The sequence below is a fragment of the Lissotriton helveticus genome, chromosome 5_1 (assembly GCF_964261635.1).
Source record: "Lissotriton helveticus chromosome 5_1, aLisHel1.1, whole genome shotgun sequence".
NCBI classification, from domain to species: Eukaryota; Metazoa; Chordata; class Amphibia; order Caudata; family Salamandridae; genus Lissotriton; species Lissotriton helveticus.
Window position 1 is genome coordinate 1,027,103,865 of NC_136065.1, and position 24,573 is coordinate 1,027,128,437.

General features: G+C 44.7%; 1 long non-coding RNA gene across 5 annotated transcripts in view; it reads left to right on the forward strand.

Annotated features, from left to right (window-relative positions):
* LOC144753476 (uncharacterized) overlaps nt 1–24,573 on the forward strand; it is a 485,329-nt gene that overhangs the window by 247,665 nt on the left and 213,091 nt on the right. For all 5 annotated transcript variants that reach the window (XR_013594380.1, XR_013594378.1, XR_013594381.1 and 2 more), the window contains exon 4: nt 7,914–8,018. This is a non-coding gene — a long non-coding RNA (uncharacterized LOC144753476). The remainder of the gene's footprint in view (nt 1–7,913; nt 8,019–24,573) is intronic.

The window sequence follows — 24,573 nt, forward strand, 5'->3', positions numbered from 1 at the left end:
ATAATGTATGCAAACAAACAAGTAGCCCGCAACCACCCCCCTTTTTTGTTTTGCGTCCATGTGTGGCAGGACTTGCTACTCATGTGCTAAACAGCTTCTGGCTTTTACACCATGTTATAAGTTTGTGTCGGTTGCACGTTACAGGCAGTTTGTGTCCGGCTGCAAGGGATCAGTGCGGTGCATGTGTCGTTGCTACCCACGGGACGAGGCGCTGCCAGAGACTGGCATGTCAGAAAGGTCTGTGGTTGGCGTGTCCGGGCTATGTTGCCGTGCAAGGTAGATCATGTCCCAGTATATGGCAATGGAGACCCTACTCAGTCCCAGTGTCTCCTCATTCTTAGCGAATCTGGGCTATCTCTTTGATGCTGTCGAAGGAACTCAATACTTTTCTCTTTCTACTGGACCATTACTCTGAGGCCCAAGGGGTCAGGATGATCTCCATGCAAACAGAGGTCAAGGTGGATAGGATCTATGAGGAGCCACATGCCCCATACTTTTTTAATTTTACAGAAGCAGTTTCCATACTTTTCGTTAAAAAAACAACTTCCCTGAAAAATGACTGTGGTCCTTGAAGTGCCTCTTCATAAAAGTGAAGGGAGGGCTGGGTTGGGGTGGGGATGAGTTTTCCTGTGTTGTGAATTCCAGGGAGGGATATGAAGCTAAGGATAAAACAGCAACCTCCCTAGGGTGCCTAATACCTGAAAGAATGTAAATGTGTGCAATTGATTAATCACTTAGGCCCTAATTACGATGAATCCGCCCAACACAGTTGCGGAATGGTAACCGACTGACCTCTGGTTGGCGGTTCCGACCGCATCATTTGGGTGCAACCGCACAAAGTGTGGTCCGAAGTATACATTTTTCTATGGGAGCTTGTGCGGAAGGCCATAAATGCTTGCAGCATAAGCTCCCATAGAAAAATGTATGTTTCCAAATATCTCTGCACCGTGTGGAAGCCACCCCACGGCCAAATGCAGGAGGAAGGAAGCCCTGGTAGGGGCCCCCAAAGTCCGCTTCCGACAGCCAATCCATGTGGGAAACCAACAGCTGCGTCGGATTCCCTGGCCAGTTTAAACTCCGACCACCGCCATCATAATACGGTGGGCGGACTTTAAACCTAAAATGATGTTCAGGAGTATTTACGACTGACATTCTAATTAGGCCCTAAATATAAAGGCAGATTGGAAGCCAGTTTAGGCTCTAATTGATGGCGGCACCTGGGGCTCCATGGGGACAATGAATTAATATTTTTCATACTTAATGTCCCAGTTTTATTAGCTGGGTTCTAGAAAGGGTACTTTTAATAGACACATGTTTACACTAGGCAATGTTTACCTATTACTAAAATATATATGTTGAAAGCACTTGTTTTACCTTAAAACACCAAATAATTTTGCAGCAGTCTATCTTATACTGTGTATAATATAATTTAAAAATAATTACTTGCATATTCACATTGCTTTTTGCTCCAGGCTGAGACCATCTGGCACTATAAATACACATTCAATGTACATCAATAGTGGTGAGATGCACACTGGTGTACTCCATATTTAACTGTGCTTAACTGTTTCAAAAACTGTCTAGGCGTGCTCGCTTGTTCCGCGCTCCTCCCAATTGCACTGCAATATTGAACCGAGACGAGGGCACCACATCTGATCCCCATACAAGCTGCACAGCCAAATCCATTCCTGAATGAATACAATGAATGCAATCAATCGAATTATAACTCTTCAACTTTTTCAAATTTGTACTCCATTTCTTTTCACCTTTTAATTTCATCAATTCATTTTACTCATTCTCATGCTTGTACAATATTATTCATAAAGACACCGGAGAATTACATGTTTCCACATGTCACAACTTTATTCCAAAATCACCCAAATGAATTGATGAAATTAAAAGGTGAAAAGAAACGGAGTAAAAATGTGAAAAAGTTGAAGAGTTATGATTCGATTGATTGGATTCATTCAGGAATGGATTTGACTGTGCAGCTCGTATGGGGATCAGATGTGGTGCCCTCGTGTTGGTACTATAAATATACATGCCCCTATTCCTTACATTTGCAGTGGCCACATAACCCAAATGAAATGTCATAATGTAAAAGAATGTAGTTCTATCTGATTAGCTTAACTTACATTTATTTTTCGTTTAAGGGTTCTGTATTATTTTTTATATGCAATTAACAGAGTCAAAATTAGTCAGTCTTTCATTCAAATCCACTTTATTCGGTTAATCAAAACCATAAAAGTTCACAACAAACATCATAAATGACTACATAAAGACATATACAATAGTCATATTAAGATAGTTTTAGGCACCATAAAAACATTTCATCTCCAACTTCATAAAATTCATTAAAGACGGACTTCAGCCTTTAGATTTGATTAATAAAAAAGTCTATGCATAATGTCCTTGTGATTTCTCTAGGGCACAAGGGACAATCAAACATGAAAGCCACTTCTTCACATATTTCATAGAAAGGTTCTCTTCAGTTAAAACAGCATTCATTTAAAACACAATTCATCGTGATTATTAAAGAGCTGCAACATTACTTGACATGATGAACCGTCTTTTCCTTTCCCTAACAGCAGCAACTAAAAAACTAGCAATATAAAAAATCTCCCATGTGTTATTCAGCATCTGTAGGTACGTTTATGCAGGCCGTACCTGAAAAAAAAACTTTTCCCTTTAAAATAGGCACTAAAAACTGTCTCCGAATTTCATGAAAGTGATCACAAAACATGAAAAGTGCAAGGTGTCTCTGGTGGGAAAGTTATCACATTTACAAGGGCCTAAATCTTTCACCTTTCTCCAACCTTGCGGTTTGGCCATTACACAGTGCAAAATATTAAATCTGAATCTGGTTAAAAGAAAGTGGCAATATGGCTTTGTTGCAACTTTCAGATATGGTTCTATCGATGGGGGTGTTTTCAGCAAAAGATAGCCTCGTACCATGGGTTTCATTATCTCATTTGCCTCTCTCTCAGTGTAAATCATGCTTAAAAAATGTTTTTTAACCCACAAAAGATTCTCTTTCCTGGTATTGTCTGGAGACTCAAAGAGATTGGGTGCCCTAATTTCTTTGTTATGGTCTTTACATACAGTAACCACAGGATGCAACTGGCTCTATCCAAAGATAGACAATCTCGGGCGATCTCTCGATTCATCATCAGTTCTGGATTAATCCAGATCATTATACAGTTTACGAGTGGTGATAGTCCTATCAGGTCAGAAACAAAGCCAATGCCTGATTCTTGCTGAATAGTATATGAAGGGGTGGATTGCAGAACCGAAAGGAAGTTCCTCAAAAACTTGTTTTCCACTTTTTGCAAGTCCTCTACTGCCTTGTAGCCCCAGATTTCAGACCCATACTTAGAGGTGACAATACATTTAGAACTGTAAATATTGAGCATAGCTTCAATTGGCTTAGCCCTGAGTCTTTGTGCAAAACCAAGTAGAGCTACTGTTGATCTTACCATGGCATGCTTTTTTGCTTTCTTTTGCGGTACCCAGGGTCCCCTCTCATCAAACAGTACCCCATAGTATGTAAATGAGGTCACCCTTTTTAATACGGTTCCTTTGCAGTGGAATATTTAAGCTTTTTGGGTCTCTGGCCCATGAACATAGTATGCGATTTAGAAATATTAACACTTAAATCCAGAAATCTCACGAATCCGCAAAAGAATCCAGGAGACTCTGGAGCCCCACTGCTGTGCTTGCTTGTAGAACCACATTGTATGTATAAAAGAGCAGAGATTGACCGAATCCCTAAACGAGGGATATCTTGACTGGCTGTGCACAGGGAGGTCTCAAGGCTATTTTTTTATAAAGTAAAAAGAAGGGGAGCTAAAATGCAGCCTTGTCTTATGTCTCTTCCAATAAGAAAGGGCTCAGTGCAGTCTAATCACACCCTCGCAGAGAGGTCTCTATTAAGTATGGGTGAATTTTGCGAATTCGTGATCCGTGAATTTGCAGATTTGGCAATTCGCGATCCGCAAAATTTGCGAATTTGTGCGAATTTGCGGATTTTTTAATTTTTGCATGTTCGCGGGGCGCTTTGCGTGTTCGCGGGGCGCGTTGCGTGTTCGCGTTTTTTTTTGTGCGAGACCGCTCGTTGTTGTTCGCTTCTGCCCTCTGCACCACTCGTTTTTGTGCCATTCTGCCCTCTGCCCCACTTGTTTTTGTGCCCTTCTGCCCTCTGCCCCACTCGTTTTTGTGTCATTCTGCCCTCTGCCCCACTCGTTGTTGTGCCCTTCTGCCCTCTGCCCCACTCGTTGTTGTGCCATTCTGCCCTCTGCCCCACTTGTTGTTGTGGTCTTCTGCCCTCTGCCCCACTCGTCGTTGTGCCCTTCTGCCCTCTGCCCCACTCGTTGCTGTGTCATTCTGCCCTCTGCCCCACTCGTTGTTGTGCCATTCTGCCCTCTGCCCCACTCGTTGTTGTGCCATTCTGCCCTCTGCCCCACTCGTTGTGCCCTTCTGCCTTCTGCCCCACTCGTTGTTGTGCCCTTCTGCCCTCTGCCACACTTGTTGTTGTGCCCTTCTGTCCTCTGCCCCTCTCCTGTTTTATTTTAGAATGGCGCCGGCAAGCTGCCAGCGCCATTCTAAAATAGTTACTAAGTTAGCTTCATCAGGAAGCACTAATAGATAAAATAAAGCAGGTGCTCAAATTCAGTTAAACTCGAGCACCTGCTTCTATTAGTGCTTCCTGTTGAAGCTAACTTAGTAACTATTTTAGAATGGCGCTGGCAGCTCGCCGGCGCCATTCTAAAATAGTTACAAGCTTGAAGCTTGAACTTTTGCCCCCCGGATTTTCGGCAAATTTGCGGGTATTCGCGGATTGCGAATTTGCCAAAAATCCGCAAAATCCGCGAGCGCACGGATTTTGCGCCCATGCTTAGTTTCTATGCTGGTCCGCCAAATAATTAACTCTACAGAGGTTCATTCCCATGTCAATGAATAAAGCCCATAATTTCGATCTATTGACTCGATCAAATGCCAAAGACAGGTCCATAAAGGCCAGATGAAATATCCCGGACTTGGCCGCTGTGTATTTCCCAACTAACAACTGCAGGTTTAAGCACTGATTGATTGTGCTCCTGCCCTTCCTAGAACCATACTGCAAATTTGACAGTATATCTTCCATCCATTCTGTTAGTTTGCTAAGAATTACTCTCCCTAACACCTTCACAGCGGAATCTATCAGGGATATGGACCTGTAACATCGTGGATCACCTCTCTGGCCCTTTTTAAATACCGGTATAATAGTAGATTGGGACCAAGACTTCGGAAAAACCATGCTGCCTTGCCGCATTAAAAACATTAGTTAAAAGTTTTGCCCAGAGTGTCTCATTCATTTTATATAGGTCTACCGGAATGCCACACGGACAGGGGCCTTATTGCTAGACTTCTACGTGATTGCCAACCCTACTTCCTCTTCGTTAAAAAACAGATTTTATGTACCCGTACTTGGTGAGAGGGAACTTTGGTGTCCCCACATCTTCCTGGTCATCATATGTGAGTTTAAAATGAGGGAGCCATTGATCCTCAGTTATATTACATTCTAACGAGGAGTTGCTAATTCCTGTAAAAAATAAGGTTTCTTTACAATCTCCCAAAACCTGGCGCTGTTCTTAAGAACATCCACCCAAAGTAAATCATTCCAAGATTCCTGTTTGAGTTCAGTTTTACGGGTTTCTAGGACACGCTTATATGTCTTTCTGAGTGCCGCTATTTGGGGTTTATCTTGTGGTACTTGTTTTAAGACAAAAAAAGCTTTCAGTGGGCTTCAGTGCATTTGCAATCGAACCACCTTTTGCCTATTTCCTTGCAGTTTCTTATTGGGTATATTAGACGTCTAGTCACCTGCTCACAGATCCTTTCAAAGGCTGAGAAAGTTACTACCCCCGTCTTGGTACAGTCAAGACAAACCCCAATATCCTCATTAATGGTATCCCATAGTTCTTGGCGAAAAAGGCCAGAGACTACCTTGATCCAGTTCAACCTACAACCCTGGTCTGTTAACTTTAGACATTTACCGTGGAGGTTTCCCCAGGTTTACCAACTATTCCCATGCCACTACCCAATATAAGGTGGATAGGAATGTGATCACTAAAGTGTGACCACAGCACATTATAGGAAACCACCTGAGTTAGCAGGCCTGGTGAAATGAAGATGTAGTCAATTATAGAGTTCAGGCCACTCCCCTTATAAGTGGGGATCCTGGGGTCTCCTGGATATGTACACGGTTGTACCAGGTCAAATTCAGCCAGTAGGTCCTCGAGGAACACCCCTTGCTGCTTGTGCTCAAAATGTGAACCAAAACTGTTTTTAAGACCCAAAAAAATCTGTGACGTGACAATTCACTGTACATAAATGTATGTTAAAATCACCTACAATTATTATCAAATAAAAAGTGGTTATCTGCTCCCTATAAACCAGTAGAAAACGTTTTAAGTTACATGTATGTTCATTCATGAAACTACTTTCCGAGGAGTTATAAAAATTAACAATTAGTAATTTCTGCACATGGGCAGGCGTTATTTCTATTGCAAGACAGTTACAGGAACCAGAGTCCACCATACAATGTGTTCCTAGTAGTTTAAGGGAAATAAGAGTTATTAATCCCCTCTTAGCTCTACCTGCTGGGGCGTGCCGTGCAGGTTCCCAGTAGCTCTTGTACCCATCCAGCCAAAAGTTGTTATCCCTATCCCAAGTTTCTTTTAGGCCCACCACATCATACTTCCTCAGGTTATCAGACCACCTGGGATCATTTCTTTTGTTTCTCAGGCCCGCTAAATTTCAACTAAGAACCCTTAGGTGTGATTAATCTCCCTTGCCTTTACTGTAAATAGGGTGGGAAATGGCAATACTTGGATATCCCAACTATGGTTCGGCTATGGGGGAAATGACACTAGTCAGTCATTATTGACCTGCTGGCTCAGAGAAAGGAATCGTTTTGTGGATACTAGACTGTTCTCCTCTACGTCCTCCCTAATTAATTCTCTTGAATTTGGGGGTGGTATAAGAGCAATGGGAGAATTGGGCAGAAGAGGACGACCATCCCCGGTTCTTGCTCTATGCATCGGTCGGACCCTTACTGGCTCCGGTGCAAGGCTCCCCGACTCACTCAGGCTATGAGCCTGAGGGCCCTCTAGTGGTGGGTAAAAAAAGTCAAGCAGCAAAGCCTTGATGGCCCCTGGGCCCTGGTTTGGACCTCCCTGGAACAGCTTCCCTGCTATTACGACCTGGTCAAAATTGATGAGAATAGAATAGCCCTCTTCTTGCTTTGGCCTACTACCCACCCAGCCCACCCGTCTAGGCATAATGATATGGGTGGACGCTAGAGTCCCGTTACCGCTTGGGCCCATTACCTGAAACTTCTTTACACCAGAATTTAGTTTTACGTATGAGCTCCTCGGTTGATTCAGTAATTTTGTCTTTGAGCGGGGGTACTCATATTAATAGTGCTACCAGGGGTGTAGCTTCAGGGGGCAGATGTAACCCACAGCTGTTTTTAATCCCATTTCCTAGTTATCTTGCCCTGTCCAGCAGGGAGTTGATTATCTAGGGGGATACTTTCACCCATATACTTGCTATTCCTATCTGCCACACTAACACCTAAAATGTCACTAGAATTAACTTTTCCTTGGACACGTACACCGATCTGTGGGGTGCTCTGACCTTCCGGCCTTGGTATCTCCCGCCCCCTTACTGCTAGAGGGCTAGATGGCGTATTTATCAGAGAGATTACATCAGAAGTGTTAGTAATCACACCGTTATTGTTCATATCCCTCAATTGAGTCTAAATTTGCGCCATTTTCCCCGCCAACTTGTCTACCATTGTTTCAAAGAGTTTTTAAATATACTCAATAAGTGTAGAGAATGGGAAACGACCTTTACAATTATTTTTTTAGAACGAGTGGCCTGAACAACGACTCATAAACAATGACCTGGAACTGAACCACAACTTTTTTAACCGCGACTACCTTAACCAGTACTTCATTTAGAACGAGCTAAAGGTAAGTATAATTAACATATTATTATTATTTTTTGTTTTAAAGAAATTCTTTTTAATGTTATAGAATCTAGTTTACTGAATAATGTCAAGAATATGGCAAATAATTACAAGGAATATTAACCAGTCCTCATAAATGTGTAATCGCTGCTTCTGTGAACACCGCTCTCCATGACATTGATGAAGCTCAGAATAAGCTACAGAAATGTGTGTTCTCATTCTTCATAATGTTTGGGGAAAAAAACTAAATTAAAAAGCAGCAACTTGGAGAGAGCGATACCGCAGCAGTTGTAACGAACTTTCATTTCGCACAGAAAAAAACACATTTCCGCAAGACGACAGTGACGTGTTAGTCTGATCTCTGAAAGGCTTTGTTCCGGAGATGGCATTTGTGGGATAGAGGCGTGAGTTATTGGGGAGATAGTAATTTGAGAGTGATTGAGCACCGTTCCTCAGACATCAGACCATGCCATCCTGTTTAATTATTAGTCAAGGTCAGCAAGTGTCACGAGCCTTGGTAAAGTGACAGCATTGAAACGGGTTTGGCTCTTATCTTGAAAATACTGCGCAGTTAAAGATCAAATAAACAACATGGACATTCGCATTAAAAATAAACGCGTGACACTTACTATGTTCTTCTCTGTTTAACCAATGACTACGTTGTGCATTTTATACTTTAGCTAAAAACTCCTGCATTGGTAATAAAACGTGGGTTAGATGAGTTGATTTGAAAGTAGTGGTAGATTCGGATTATATCTAAAATGAATATTTTTCGTTGTTCAGTAAGTCGTGGTTCATTAATTAGTGGTTTGGCATTGTTCGTTGTTTAGCCTTCGTGGTTTAGGCATTCGTAATTTACGAGGGAGTTGTTTAATCTACCACCGTAGAGAATAGTGGTTCTAGGCGCGATTGAATTAGGTCATCCACGATTTGTCACACAGCTGGGAGAAATAAGTGTTCAGGGTCTAAGCTCCTTCCCTCGCCATGGCACAGACAGGGTTCAACCGGCACCATGCCGGATTTTGTGCCTCTCTTCTTCCCTTTCTTTTTTTACTGAGGCCATGATCAAAAGTGGTGGGGGGATAGCGCCACGCCCAGGTTTCCTCCCTCCGTTGTCTGGGTCCCCCGTAAAGGATCCTGCGAACCCTGTGCCAAGACAACCTGCTTTGTGTGAGTACCAGGAGCCTCACATGGGGTTACAATCGAAGGAAGTTCAACTGGTAGTACACTCAGCACTAAATGTTCATCCCTCAGTCCCAACTTTTCCTCTGCATTTTGGATTTCCTGTGTTAATGCTCCCACTGCTGTAGTTAGGTATGAAATGATAGAGGCAGAATTCCGGGGAATTTTAGCTTTAGATTTGCCCAAATCAGAACTGCATGGTTGTTTGCGCTTACCCATTATAGTTGCTGTAGGATGGACGAAAGAGGGGTGGCCCAGCCCAGCCTCTGCCAGTCGTTTACAATCTGTGAGCTCTTTTGAGCACCTCCGGGTGCAGGCAGACCATTGTTGGTGGCACTTGGACCGCAAAGGATGCCGGCACTGGTAGTCCCCCGTTGATGGTTTTTGCTCTCCCACGCTGCGGGAGTCTGTGAGCCCTTTTGAGCACTTCCAGGCGCAGGCAGAACGTCGTTGGCAGCACTCGGGCTGCAGAGGATGCCGAGACTGGTAGTCCCCCAGTTGTTGTTTTCTGCTCTCCCGCGCTGCGGGAGTCTGTGATCCCTTTTGAGCACCTAAGGGCGCAGGCAGAATGTCGTTGGCGGCACTCGGGCCACAAAGGATGCCGGGACTGGTAGTCCCCCTGTCCCCGGTTGATGGTTTTTGCTCTCCTGCACTGCAGGAGTCTGTGAGCCATTTTGAGCGCCTTCAGGCACAGGTAGAGCATCGTTGGCAGCACTAGGGCCGCAAAGGATGCCAGGGCTGGTAGTCCCCCAGTCCCCAGTTGATGGTTTCTGCTCTCTTCTTCTGAAAAACAAAACACTTAAAGAATATTTTCTTCTTTTTACCAATGTTTTTGACACCGCCACCACATGGCTAAAAGGAACAAAATATTCTGTATCATGTTTTTCCACTTTCAGTTACGTGCAAAATAAAATAATACAGAAACCTTAAATGAAAAATAAATACAAGTACCGCTAATCTGATGGAAATACATTCTTTTAAATTATGAGGTTGTGTTTTTTAACCAATTCAAGGGCTGCATGTAAATGAAGACAGCCTGGAAACGTTCCAAGTTACACTTCCAGGCTATCTTCATTTACCAGTACTTGGTGAGCCATATGCGCCTGCTTAGGAATGCAGCCACGGCCCCCAGGTGGGCGCGTCCCACAGTTTGAAGTGCTATGCCTTTGAGGGTCCCCTCATAGATCGGTATTATTAATTCCCATTTGTGCTCAAAAATCTGAAGGACTCAGTCTCTCTTGGGAGGGTTCAAGAGGGTGCTGTCGCCTGATTGCTTATAGTTCATGTTTGTTCTTTTTTTAAAGGACATGTATGGGTTATTAAACTGACTTTGCATTGCCATTCTAGCCTGTGATACTATTACATACTGCTTTACGATGGTACCGAGGGACTCCCACTTCGACAACTGGGAATGACACAAGCATGTGAATCTATGAAAGATACCAATATTGTAGATCTTCAGTTAAAGGTAAGTAACACACTTTCTTTTTTTTTAAGGAAATCTCTTTTGGTTGATAATAGACCAATATTTTTAACTTTGATTTCATTTTTTCAGGTTTACAGAAACTTTTCTTTTTTAAACACTTTTAAAACACTTTTTATTTTTGCATTCTTCTTGGCTTTTTGGAAAATATTTTTCCACTTTTTAATGCATTCCCCTTTTTTATTTCAAATCTGTTTACTAAAATTTTTAGGAGAGAACAGAGGTCACCATAATTAGTGTGAAACGCTGGAGCAGCATTGTGCGATTATAGAGCTTCATACAATAGTTGTAACATGAGCAGTATATAGATATCATACCTCAAAAGCTACATTTGAGTTGGGAGGGGGTTTCATATAATAGCTGTGACATAGGTGAAGCATGGATGTCATACATCATTTTCTTCTTTTCCAGACATATTTTATTGTTTTTTTAGAACACAGACATCATGCATTAAACATAATCAATACGTAGTGCATATATTACATACAATCTTCTTCTTCTGGCATGCTTAACGTAACATTCCCAAATAACAGAATGTCCCCCCTCCATCCTTGAGTTGCAGTTAAGTAAGTATTGGTGATCTCTGCATGTCTTTGGGATTCCGTGAATCAGGCTTTCTACTTCAGAGTGTGCCACAGAGCTATTCAAGGTCCCACTAATCGTCTCTTTCTCCACCCCCTTGTTCTAGTGCCGCTGGCTGTGGAGTTCTTGCCCTGCTATCGGGCCTTGTCTCTTGACAATCATCTCACTCACTAGTCCTTACCAGGTTCTGGCCCTGTCCAGCGTACCTTTTCCCCTGCTGGCTTCCCTGAGCAATATTCTACCTCCAACACCTGCCTATTTCTCCAGTTCTTTTGTCCAAGTAACAATCCTTGGTCCTCCAGGTGCCTTCCAGTTTCTGGCTATCTCTCTTTTGGCCAACAAGTAAGCCAAATCTTGGAACTTTCCAGTCATTCTATTCTTGGCCTCTGTGTGAACCACCCTAGCAGGAAGTGTTCTGGGGTGCGTGGGAGCTCCTTATCTATGAGGTCGCCTATCACTTGTCCTATCTCTTCCTAAAAGAGTTGTATCACTGGACAGCTCCAGAACACATGAAGTATGTGAGCCTCCCTCACCCCACATCGTGGACAATCTGCTGTGTCCGTGCCAAAGTATCTCCTGATGCCAGATGGGGTGAGATACGCTCTATGCAATACACAAAAGTTAACCAGCTTAAAACATGCAACTCTATCTCCGGTATATATTTACCCAAGTCCTCCGCCCATTGTAATCACCAGCGCTCTAGCCGCTGATGCATGTCCTTCCTCATTGCCTTGTATAACAAAGACACTGTCTTAATTCTTCCAGCAGACCACACCACGTACCTGCACCCTGCTAGTGCCCTCGGCTCTGTAGCTCCCGCTGCCCAGTGGCGTCCAATCCCTCTAGTGAGAGCCCCATACTTTAGAAAAGTGGCCTCCCGGAAGGTCATACGCAGCTTGCAACTTGGCAAATGGTAGTAGGGTGGAAACCAAGTACAGGTCTCCAATCACTTTCAATCCTGCCTCCACCCAGGCCTCTAGTCCTGCCCAGTACTCCCCTGTGGTAGATAGCGCAGTAACGTGATGGATATATGGATTAGTTACTTACCTGTAATCCTAGTTCTCTTCCAGGGGTATCCTCATCAAAGTCATAAGCATTAGAATATTCCCGCCCATGCGCGGGACCCCGGAAACACTATATTATATGTGCCCCACATATATATAACCATATAAATATATATATATATATATATATATATATATATATATATATATATATATATACACATATATATATATATATATATATATATATATATATATATATATATATATATATATATATATATATATATATATATATATATATATATAAGCAATAGCAGCCTACTAAACACTGGAGCTGAATCATGCTGTAAAGAATTTCCATCATACATGAACAAACATGCATTATAAACATGAGAAAACAACAATAAAGTTTGTTTTAGAACTGTTTTATTGCTCAGAAAGCAGTAGAAATTCTTATAAAACACTGAAAGCATAGGAAGCTCCCTGGCTGCATTGCAAATCCCCAGTCCAAAAAGACTGGAAAGCTAACCTGCAGCTGAATGCAATAAACTGACACTGTGCCTTTAAGGCACCCATGACCCCCAGCTTCCAATCATGCCTCAGGGGTGACAGATAGGTCAGTTGTTCGTTGCGGAGACTGAAAAAACCATGAAACAATAGGTTAGCAATATCTCCAAGTTAAAGTAGTCCTTTGCCAGGGGAGGCGGGAGGGTTGCTTATGACTTTGATGAGGATACCCCTGGAAGAGAACTAGGATTACAGGTAAGTAACTAATCCTTCTCTTCCAGGGGATCCTCATCAATAGTCATAAGCATTAGAATAGAATAGCGAGCCTCACCTGATCTCCCTGCGGGCACAGGATCAATAAAAAACAGTATATCATTCATGAGCCAAGACAAAACTAAGCTCGAACAGGCCGCAGGCTAACCAAATAGACTCCTCAAAGAGGCTTGCCCTACTTGAGTATCAGTCCTGGAATCAGATTCTAGGCAGTAATGCCTTGTAAAGGTATGAACTGATCTCCAGGTTGCAGCCTTGCAAATCTCTGACATAGGGACATCATGTAGGAAAGCTACTGTGGCCGCTTCCCCCTAGTGGAGTGCGCTTTAGGTGTCAACAGCAAGGGCTTGCCCGCTAGCTGATAAGCCAATTTAATACAGGAGACGATCTATCTGAAGATGGATCGTTTGGCAGCTGGAAAACCCGTTCTCATGGAACCATAGTTGACAAAAAGCTGATCCGTCTTCCTAATACTCTTAGTATTTTCCAAATAGAATGTAAGCACTGTTTTGAGATCTAAAGAATGCAGCGACCGCTCAGCAGGGGTCGCAGGGTTTGGAAAAAAAGATGGAAGAGAAATAGACTGATTAATATGAAAATTAGATACAACCTTTAGTAGAAAGGATGGATGAGTCCTTAATACTACTCTATTGTGGTGGAAAACAGTGTAAGGCTCTTTTGTACACAATGCTTGGATTTCGCTTACTCTGCGCGCTGATGTGATAGCAACTAAGAAAGCGACCTTCCAAGATAAATGTTGTAACGTTGCTTTGTGGATGGGCTCAAAAGGAGCTCCCATCAACTTGGATAATACCGGATTTAACCCCCAGGGAGGGGAAGGATTTCGAACAGGGGGATTGACTTTCTTTAACCCCTGCAGGAAGTCCTTGACCACTTGCATCTGGAAGAAAGACTTTTGGATTGGCGATTTCCTATACGCCACAATGGCTGACAAGTGCGCTCTAATGGAAGCATACTTCAAACCAGATGTTGCTAAGGAAAGAAGGTATGGAAGAATAACATCCTCTTGACCTTTAATAGGGTCAAGATGATGTTCCCTACGCCAAATATAGAACCTCTTCCACTTGAACGCATATGACGCTCTTGTGTAGGGCCTCTTAGCTTCCTTTAAAATGCGCATACAATCAGGAGGCAAATTCAGATGTCCATACTGCAGGACTTCAGGAGCCATGCCGTCAAGTTCTGAGAGTGGAGGTTGGGATGTAGAATCTTCCCGCTTATCTTGCTCAACAGGTCTGGCCTGCAAGCTAGACGTCGGTGTGGACACACAGACAGATGAAGAAGGTCTGGATACCACCACTGCCGCGGCCAGTCCGGAGCTATTAGGATCATCTCCATGTCCGACCTGAGGAGCTTGGAAACCACCTTCGGAATCAGAGACAGGGGAGGAAATGCGTAGGCAAATGTCCCCGACCAATCCATCAAGAGTGCATTCCCCTGCGTCCCTGGGCGGTGGAATCTGGACGCGAAGGAGTGGCATTTTCTGTTTTTGTCGTCTGCAAACAAGTCTATGGTTGGACGACCCCAACAACGAAAAAGCTCTGCCACTACCTCGTCGTTGAGCACCCAGTCTGGTTGATCTTCGAAGTGCCTGCTGAGTGCGTCTGCCTTGATGTTTAGCTTGCCTGGAAGGTGCACTGCTACCAGCGAGAGGTCCCGAGCGAGAAGCCAGTGTCAGATCGCTTGGGACTCCAGAGATAGAGGGCGTGATCGTGTGCCACCTTGTTTGTTCAGGTAGAACATGGTGGTCGTATTGTCTGTCTGCACCAAGATCGAGTTGGCTTTGATTGCAGGGAGAAAGGCTTTGAGAGCGAGATGCACCGCTCGGAGCTCCAGCATGTCGATGTGGTAGGTCTGCTCTTGCACCGACCACCAACCCTGTATCCCATGTGTGCCCCCCAGCCTTGAAGGGACGCGTCCGTCACTATTGACTGAGTCGGAAGAGGTTGGTGAAAAGGAACTCCCACCAACAGATTTCGAGGTCGAGTCCACCACTTGATAGAAATTTTCGCTACCTGGGAAAGACTGATTCGGTCTACCCAGCGTCCTGACGATTGGTCCCACTGGTCCTCTAGAGACTGTTGCAAAGGCCGCATCCTCAGTCTGGTGTGCGGTATGAGAAAGATGCAGTATGCCAAGGAACCCAGCAGGGAGGATATCTGACGGACTGTTGAACTTCGGGTCTCGAGCAGAATCCTGCACTTTTGCTGCATCGAAAAAAGTCTCTCCTCTGAAGGAAACGCTCTTCCCAAATTTGTGTCCAGAACGGAGCCTAGGTAGTGGATGGACTGGGTTGGTTGCTGGACTGACTTTTCCATGTTGACATGGAGGCCGAGATTGTGCAATTGTTGCAGGCAAAGGAGGAAGTCGCTCTCTACTTGCAGAGGAGATGGACCCTTTATGAGCCAATCGTCTAGGTACGGATAGACGAAAAGCCCCTTTTTGTGAAGAAAAGCTGCCACCACTGCCATGCATTTGGTGAAGACTCTCGGTGCTGATTTGAGCCAGAAGGGTAGCACCTTGTACTGGTAGTGTTTGTTGCCGACCACAAACCTCAGATACTTGCGATGATGCAGCGCAATTGAAATATGAAAGTATGCATCTTGCAGATCCACCGAACACATCCAATCGCCTTCCTGTAGATGTGGACATATTTGGTGAAGAGCCAACATGCAGAATTTCTCTTTGACTATGACCTTGTTTAGCAGACGAAGGTCTAGGATGGGACGGAACTTCTTCTCCTGGTCCTTTTTGGGAACAAGAAAATATCTGGAGTAGACTCCCATTCCTCTTTGCGAGGGAGGTACTTCTTCTATAGCTCGTTTTTGAAGAAGAATTTTCACCTCTCTTAGGAGCAGTTCTAACTGGTGAGGACGAGATTTCTTTGGAGGAATGTTCTTTGGGAGCGCACGGAAACAAAGCCTGTATCCATTGCGCAGTATATTCAGCACCCAACGATCTTTTGTGATGCTGCGCCACTCTGCCAGATGTTGTGAAGCACTTCCTCCCACTGGAGTGGGCAACGGCACCAGAGGAAGCCACTGCTCATGACTTCCCCCCTCTCGTTGATGTAGAGGATTGCTGCTGATGACCTCCTCTACCTCGGTTGGATTTACCACCTCGAAACTGGGTCTTGCCCTGATTTTTGTTCTGGGACCACTGAGGGGGTTGAACCCTCTGTTGAGCCCCTCTGCCTTTGTTGGTCTTAATACGGCGCTTGAACTCTTTTTTTCTTCTCCAAACCGACTGCTTTAACTGTTTCTTGCTCGGCTTTCATTCTACTCATCTCTTCGTCAGTGTGTTCACCGAAGAGAGAGGAACCAGAAAAGGGTAGATTTAAGATGCGCTGCTGTGCATCGGGCTTGAGGCCTGTCAGGCGCAACCAAGACGACCTTCTGGCGCAAATTCCATGGGCATAAGAATGCGCTGCAAGAGCTGCCCCGTCCGCAGCAGTGCTAATCATCTGGTTCACCACGGTACAGCCTTCTGTCAATGTCTCTTCAAAGTCCTTCTGGTCTTCTTTCGGCAGTTTGGACTTGAAACGCTCCATGGAGTCCCATAAGGCTCTATCATATCTAGCCAACAGTGCAGCTGCACTGGAGACCTTCAGTGTAGAAGAGGCAGAGTTGCAGACCTTACGACCCCACGAGTCCTGTGATCTGCTGTCCTTATCTGGAGGGACTGAGGAGGTAGCCGTGACTGAGTGTGTTTTTCGTTCTGCTGCTACGATCACTGAGTCTGCAGGAGGGTCAGTCTTGACAAAGACCGGGTCAGAGGTCGGCGGCTTTCCTTTTTTGGATGCGACCCGGCACCGCTTTAATGGTCGCTGGAGCCAGGAATATGTCTTTGACAGGGTCCATAATCCCCGGAACCAATAGCAGCAACGGACGAGAAGCAGACTTCTGGTGAAGTGTCTCAAAAATCACTGTCGTAGTGACTTGCGGAATAGACAGCTCAATGTTGAGCTTCTGAGCTCCTCTTTGCAGGACATCTTGGAAAGTGTTGATGTCATCAACCAGTGAGACCCTAGATATAGGGCTATTCGATAGTGTGGGAGAATAATCCCTCTTGGAAGATCGGGTAGAGGAGGTAGAAGAAGTCGATGGCGTCCTCCTACTCCTGCGATGAACACTGTGCCTCCTTTCGCATGATCTTCCTGAACGTTCCTCCCTTCTGGGAGAATAAGATCTAGTAGGCCTCCTCACAGGCAATCTCTCAGCTTGCACTCTGCGCCTGGGATGGCTGCGTCTGTCCACTTCCTCAACTAGTCTCTGAAGCGGAGACCTATGAGCAGGACTGGCGTAATCTTGCATTCGCCTCGTAGCCCCTGAATCTCGCCAAAGATCTAATGGCAGATTCCATCTAGGGGACAACCTCACATTCGCAGAAGAAGGGTCTCACAAAGGTGAATTGCGGGCAGGGCTTCTAGACTTCGAGGCAGCTCGGCCAGACGAATGCGAAGAAGAGTGTCCGGAGGCTGATTCTGTCACTAGAATCACCGATTCTCTGGATCTTCTTGAAGCAGAGTGCCTCGACGCCGACCTAGTCCGCTCATGATGTCTCAACGTCGGGTGTTCTGACGTCGAATGCCTCAACGGCAAGCGATGCGAGGATCGGCGATGACTCGACGTCGAATGGCGATGTGAAGCCGACGACGGAGCCATCGACGCCGAACGCCACTGGTGCGACGGCGGAGCAGTCAATTTCGACGTCGAATGTCTACGCGACGACGGCGGAGGGGTATTGGTCACCCTCGACTCCGAACGCCTACGCGATGTCGACAGAGATCTCTTCCTCGACGCCGATCGACGTCTGTCTGTCGACGGCAGAGGATTCTGGACTCTCTGCGGCAGCAGAGGTGAGCCTCTCCTCGGAGCCGAACGTCGTGACGACGACGACGGCGGAGGGTCTCTGCTCCTCGACACCGATCGTCGCCAGGTTGACGACGCCGGAGGGGTCACAGTTCTCGATGCCGATCGTCGCCTGGTTGACGACGGAGGAGGCGTGACGGTCCTCGATGCCGATCGCCGGCGGGTTGACGACGGCGGAGTGGTCTTGGTCCTCGACGCCGATCGTCGCCAAGTTGCCGATGGTGGAGGGTCTTGAATTCTAGACGTCGACGACGTACCTGAATCTCTTCTTCTCGACGGCGAGCCCGCGGTCGAAGGTCGTTTTTTAGATAAATGACCCAACGGTAGTTCTTTCCTCAGCACCGAGCCCGACGCTGAAGCTGAAGGGTGCGAAGACTTGTCTTTTGAAGGTGTTCTAGCCCTCTTAGAGCCCTTCCTTACCGGAGACCTTCCTCTGGATGACTTTTGGGCTAGGCCATAGATGTGAATCCTCTCCCTGTCCTTCAGAGTTCTTCCTGACAGGGTTTTGCAGTGAGGACAGGCCTTTGGGTCATGATTGTCAGGTAGACAAAGAATACAGACTTCATGGCTGTCTGTCTTGGCCTTCTTGTTGCCACAAGAAGGGCAGTTGTCAAAAAGGGAAGGCATTTTAGAGAAAATACCCACCAAACTGTCAAGAAAAAGACAGATTCTTACTTGACAGGATGTAAAATGTCAAAGTAAGTCAAAAAACTTTGAAAAATGAAGCAAATTTCTGTCAGAAAAACAGAAATGAGTGGAGCTGTTTTGCCAGGATCCTTCCTGAAGGAGCCGGAAAGAACAATTGACCTAACTGTCACCCCTGAGGCATGATGGGAAGCTGGTGGCACGGTGTCAGGCACGGTGTCAGTTTATTGCATTCAGCTGCAGGTTAGCTTTCCAGTTTTTTGGGACTGGGGATTTGCAATGCAGCCTGGGAGCTTCCTATGCTTTCAGTGTTTTATAAGAATTTCTACTGCTTTCTGAGCAATAAAACAGTTCTAAAACAAACTTTATTGTTGTTTTCTCATGTTTATAATGCATGTTTGTTCATGTATGGTGGAAACTCTTTACAGCATGATTCAGCTCCAGTGTTTAGTAGGCTGCTATTGCTTATTTTTATATATATATATATATATATATATATATATATATATATATATATATATATATATATATATATATATATATATATATATATATATATATATATATATTATATATATGGTTATATATATATGTGGGGCACATATAATATAGTGTTTCCGGGGTCCCGCGCATGGGCGGGAATATTCTAATGCTTATGACTATTGATGAGGATCCCCTGGAAGAGAACTGGTTAATAATGGATCCTAGCGAGTACTCGTCGCAGATACCTAGCCCAACAACGTACCACCACCTTGGTCTCCATTGAGTCGTCTGCCGAGTTACGCCATAATCGTTGCAGGATTCTCGCGAGAGTTACAGTGTACTGCACGGGCAGGCACAGTTCCCGCCCTGGGTTTGGATGCGCTGCTAACCACTGAATCAGCCAGTACAATTGAGCAGTGACGTAGTAGCCCTCAAAGTCAGGTACCGCCAAGCCCCCTTCTGCTGTGGGGCACCCCAAAGCTGTCAGAGCTACTCTCCTGCTTCCTGCCCCCCAGAGGAAGGACATGTTTACTTATTCAAGATTCTTGAATATGGCTCGCGGGATCCACACTGGGAGGGCCCCAAAGTAGTACAACAGGCGTGTAAGTGCTATCATCTTCAGAACAGCTACCTTCCCCACCACCGACAATGGGAGTGTCCCCAAAAATTCCATTGCAGTCTTCACTGCTTTAATTGCCCTGACCACATTGCCTTCCAGTAGATCTGCCTGCCCATGGTATATTATGACTCCCAGGAACTGCAGACAACTAGACTCCCAGGTAAGATGCTCGACTTCAGAAGGCGGGGGCATTGCGCGTCAGTGGCTATAAACTAAATTTCCGCCAGTTAACTTTGAGGCCAGACATATAGCTAAATCGGACCAGCAGGTCCCTCGATCCTCCCAGGTCGTCCGCCATATTACTGAGGAATAGTAAGAGGTCGTCCGCATACAAGGCTTTAAAGTGCTGCTCCTTACCCACCCTCAAGCCACTAAAGTCCTGCCCGCTCCTGGCCCTGCAGGCCAGAGACTCCATGGCCAGCTCAAACAGGAGTGGAGAGAGGGGGCACCCCTGCCTCGTGCCCCTCTCCACCTCCTGTCTGAGTGAGATGGTCTTACCAGTATGTACCCAGGCCATGGGAGATGCGTACAACAGTCGTACTCATGCCAGGAAGCCCTCTCCCAGACCCATCTTAGCAAGGATATCACAGAGATAGGGCCATTCTAGGCTGTCAAAGGCCTTCTCAATGCCCACTGCCGCCTCCCACTTGTCATTCCCGTCAGAGCTCATCATTGTCAGGAGTCGCCTGACATTTATGGCGGTGTGTTGCCCTGGGATGAACCCTGCCTAGTCTGTATGGACCAACGCTGGCATATGAGGGAGAAGATGCATCGCTAGGATTTTACTCAAAATTGTATAATCCATGTTCAAGACGGACAGCAGTCCGTACGTCCTGCAATTGTGCAGTTCTTTCCCAGGCTTGGGCAGTGGTACAATAAGTGCCTCTCTAGTGCTCTCTGGAAGCACTTCTACTTCCCGGGTTGCCTGGTACATGGTGACCAGTGGGGGTGCCAATTCTGCCAAATAGGTTGTGGGAAACTCAGCTGGCAGGCCGTCTGTACCCGGGGTTTTATTTTGAGCCATCCCCCAGATGGGGACTTGCACTTCCCGTTGCGTAACCTCCCTACCCAACTCCTCCGCCTCCTCTGGAGTCAGTCGCACCATCTGCAGGCCTGCGAGATATTGCAAGGCATCTGTGGGATCATCATCTCGTGATTTCCTATATAATTGTGCGTAGTAACGGGCAAAGACTTCATTAATCTTTGCCTGTGTGTAATGCCTGACCCCTTATTCATCTTCAATCTCAACTAAGGGCGAGCACCTATCCATCGGATTTGTCAGCAATGCCAGGAGTGGGACCAATTTGTCCTGCTCTGCATGCGTGCGCTCAAATTATTTCTTGTAGTCAAAGCATCTAAGCCATACTGTCTGTTTTGACACTTCCTACTTGGACTCTATAAGTGCCTATTGAAACTCTGGGTGCCCTGGCCTACATCCTAGTTCTCTAAGGGTGTCAAGTTCTGAGTTCCTCGGGAGCAGTACCCTCAAATGGCCCACCTTCTGGCAGCCCCGACTCTGAGTTTTGTATTTCCAGAGGTTCAGGATGGCCAGATGAGGGGTGGGGTAGGGAGGGTACTGCGGGAGGGAGATCTGAAATGACAAACCAGGATACAGTGAATTCACAACCCCTGTCTGACAGAAAGAATACTGTTAACACACGATTTAAATGATGTACCAATAATTACCTGTGGAAATAAACTTGTTGCAGTAAAATATTTGCCATCGATAGCTTCGTAGAAATCACCATGTACATTGAATCTGGAAATTTCCTTTATATCATACTTCCACTCCTGACAGTCTTGAATACAATTGTCACCAAGTCTTGGTTTCACTTCACCAGAGGCTTAAGCAATTTGAGTCTTTCTCCAGGGTATAAAGTGGAGTATTTTGAAGCTCGAGATTCTTGGCAATAGAGTTTTGCTAATAGCTTTAACTTGCACTAGTTAAAAACAGTGCTGCAACTGACACAACTGGAGATTTTTGCTTCAAAGACATCAGTCTCAAAAAGGCTTCTATCAACAGGTATACATACTAATGGGCCTTTAAAACTACTACCGAACACAGTCTTCAATATCAAACTAGTGTCCGAATGCACCTTTGTAAACTGCCATTAAAAACCAGCAGTCACGCTCCTATTTTAAAAACGAATGACTACAAACGCTGGCAGTTCAAGAATAAATCACTCGACTTTTCTTGAATTTGCAGGCAACCTTACCTGTACTCCTACGACGTGCTCCAGCAAGATCGGAGATGCGGGGAACCAGGAATTTCTCTCTGCCGGATTACGGAGGGAACAGGAAACTAACATCCCCAGACGCGAGCCCAGAATAATCCGCACCGAGCGGATGGGCGTGGTCCTTTTATTAGCGCAAGGAACGTCCTAGGAAGCCGCGGTAACACACAAAGTCAACACGTTTGCACCAACGAGGCTATAAAACAGAACTAGGTTAATGAACAATGCCTACTGTTTTGCTTACTCATAGAACACATTTAACTGTTCTTGCATAACGTATCCTTGGCTGTCTAAAAGGAAGGGAACTCACAATACAATACAAGGTATCTGAGATGGAACAACAATGGTAAAGTACAGTATATAGCACATGATGTTAACTCAATGGCTGAGCATTTGAGGCATTTATAGCAGTGAAGCATAATGTGATGGAACAACAATGGTAAAATACAGTATACATACAGCACATGATGTTAACTCAATGGCTGGGCATTTAAGGCATTTATAACAGTGAGGCATAACAGTGCATGCTTATACCATGGAATTAAGATAAGTCAAACTGAGAGTCCTGACAGTCCTTTCCACCAAAAAGAATCTCCCCTTTCTAAATAGGAGCACTGGGGTGTAGTCTATAGAAGCGACTTACAAGACGTGGGGCATGCACTGATTCACTTGGTACCCAAGAGTTCTCTTCAGGTCCATATCCTTTCCAAGCGATTAAGTACCAAAGCTTTCCCTTTTTGCGTTTGCTGCTTAGGATTCTCTGTACCTCGTATTCTTCCTGATTATTTACTAACACTGGAGGAGGACGGTACGGATTTTTCTTGGAGGCCTTTTTTAACAGAGAAGTATGGAACACTGGATGTATTTACATAGTTTTGGGTAGTTTTAATTTATAAGCCACTGGATTAACTTGTTTTAAGATTTCAAATGGTCCAATAAAACGAGGGTGGAATTTATACTTGTTCCTGAACTTTACATGTTTTGTGGATAACCATACTCTATCTCTCGGTTCAAATATAGGTGCTGGTTTCCTTTTTCGGTCTGCATGTTTTTTGTAAACTGTCTTTGCTTTTATGAGATTTCTTCTTAGATGTCTTATTAACTGGGTCATATCCTTTACTTTAGCAGTTACTGCAGGCATATCTTCCTCAGGATTTGGTGTTATACAAGGTAGAAAACGAGGGTGATATCCGTGATTAGAAAAAAACGGGAACATTTTGGTTGATGAATGACTAAGATTATTATAGGCGAATTCAGCTTCCCATAACAGTTTCACCCAGGCATCCTGTGTCTTTGATAAGTAGCAACGTAAATATTGTTTAATGATTTGGTTCACACGTTCAGTCTGGCCATCCGACTCTGGATGGAAGCTGGTGGATAAATTGCTTTGAATCTGAAGAGCTGATCACCAAGCCGTCCAAAGGCGTGAAGTGAATTGGGTTCCTCTGTCTGATGTGATGGATCTTGGTAGTCCATGCAATTTTACGATATGCTGTAGTAAAAGAGAAACTACTTCTGATGCTGTTGGTAAGCCAGAACACGCTATGAAATGGGCCATCTTTGACAGTCTATCCACAACAACTAAAATAGTGGTTTTACCTTGATCTTTTGGAAGATCTGTGATAAAATCCATCAAAATGTCTTCCCATAACTGATGTGGAGTAGGTAGAGGTAACAAATAGCCTGCTATTTTGGTGTGATCTGACTTGGCTCGAGCACACAATTTATAGTCTTGAAAATAGGCAATGGTGTCTTTTTTCCACTGTGGCCACCAGAAGTTGCGTTGAACAAGTTCTATAGTTTTCTTTTGACCTGGATGACCAACTAAAGGATTGTCATGACTCCATCTCAAAAACTTGTTGTTGTAATCGTGTAGTTGGCAGATATAGTTGTTTATTCTGAAAGGGCAAATTGTCTTTGATTGATCATCCTGACTCTTGTTTTTGCCAAGCAATTAGCTTCTTTAAAGGCATATGTTTCTGTACTTCTTCCAAAAAATGAAGAGACTTAGTTTCTCCTATCACATGGTTAGGATCAATCACAAGCACCAAATAAAATTTTGTGTAACATTAGTACGATCAGTATCAATATAACGAGACAAGGTGTCTGCTTTTGTGTTTACACTGCCTGGGCGAAAGGTAATGATAAAATTGAACTCTGCAAGAAAAAGAGTCCATCGTAGTTGTCTTGGGGTCAAAGCCTTGGCGCATCTCAAGAATTGTAAATTACGATGATCTGTGAATACGGTGATTTGAAACTTAGCTCACAAGAGATAATGTCGCCATTCTTTGAAAGCCAAACGGATGGCCAATAGTTCCTTTTCTGCAACAGTATAATTGAGTTCTGCAGGGAGGAACTTTTTTGACAAAAAACGCTACAGGATGGAGTTCGTGCGAATCTTGGTCACATTGTGAAAGAATGGCCCCAATAGCTGTCTCGGAAGCATCTGCTTCTACTATGAATGGTTGACTTGGATCGGGATGTTGTAATACTGGAGCGGATGTAAAAGCCTTTTTCAGGTTTTCAAATGCTTGTTGGGCTTCTGAAGTCCAGTTAAAGTTTACCTTTTTTTGCAGCAGTTTGGTTAAGGGACTTGCCATGGTGGAAAAATGATGAATAAAGCGACGATAAAAAATTTGCAAATCCTAAAAA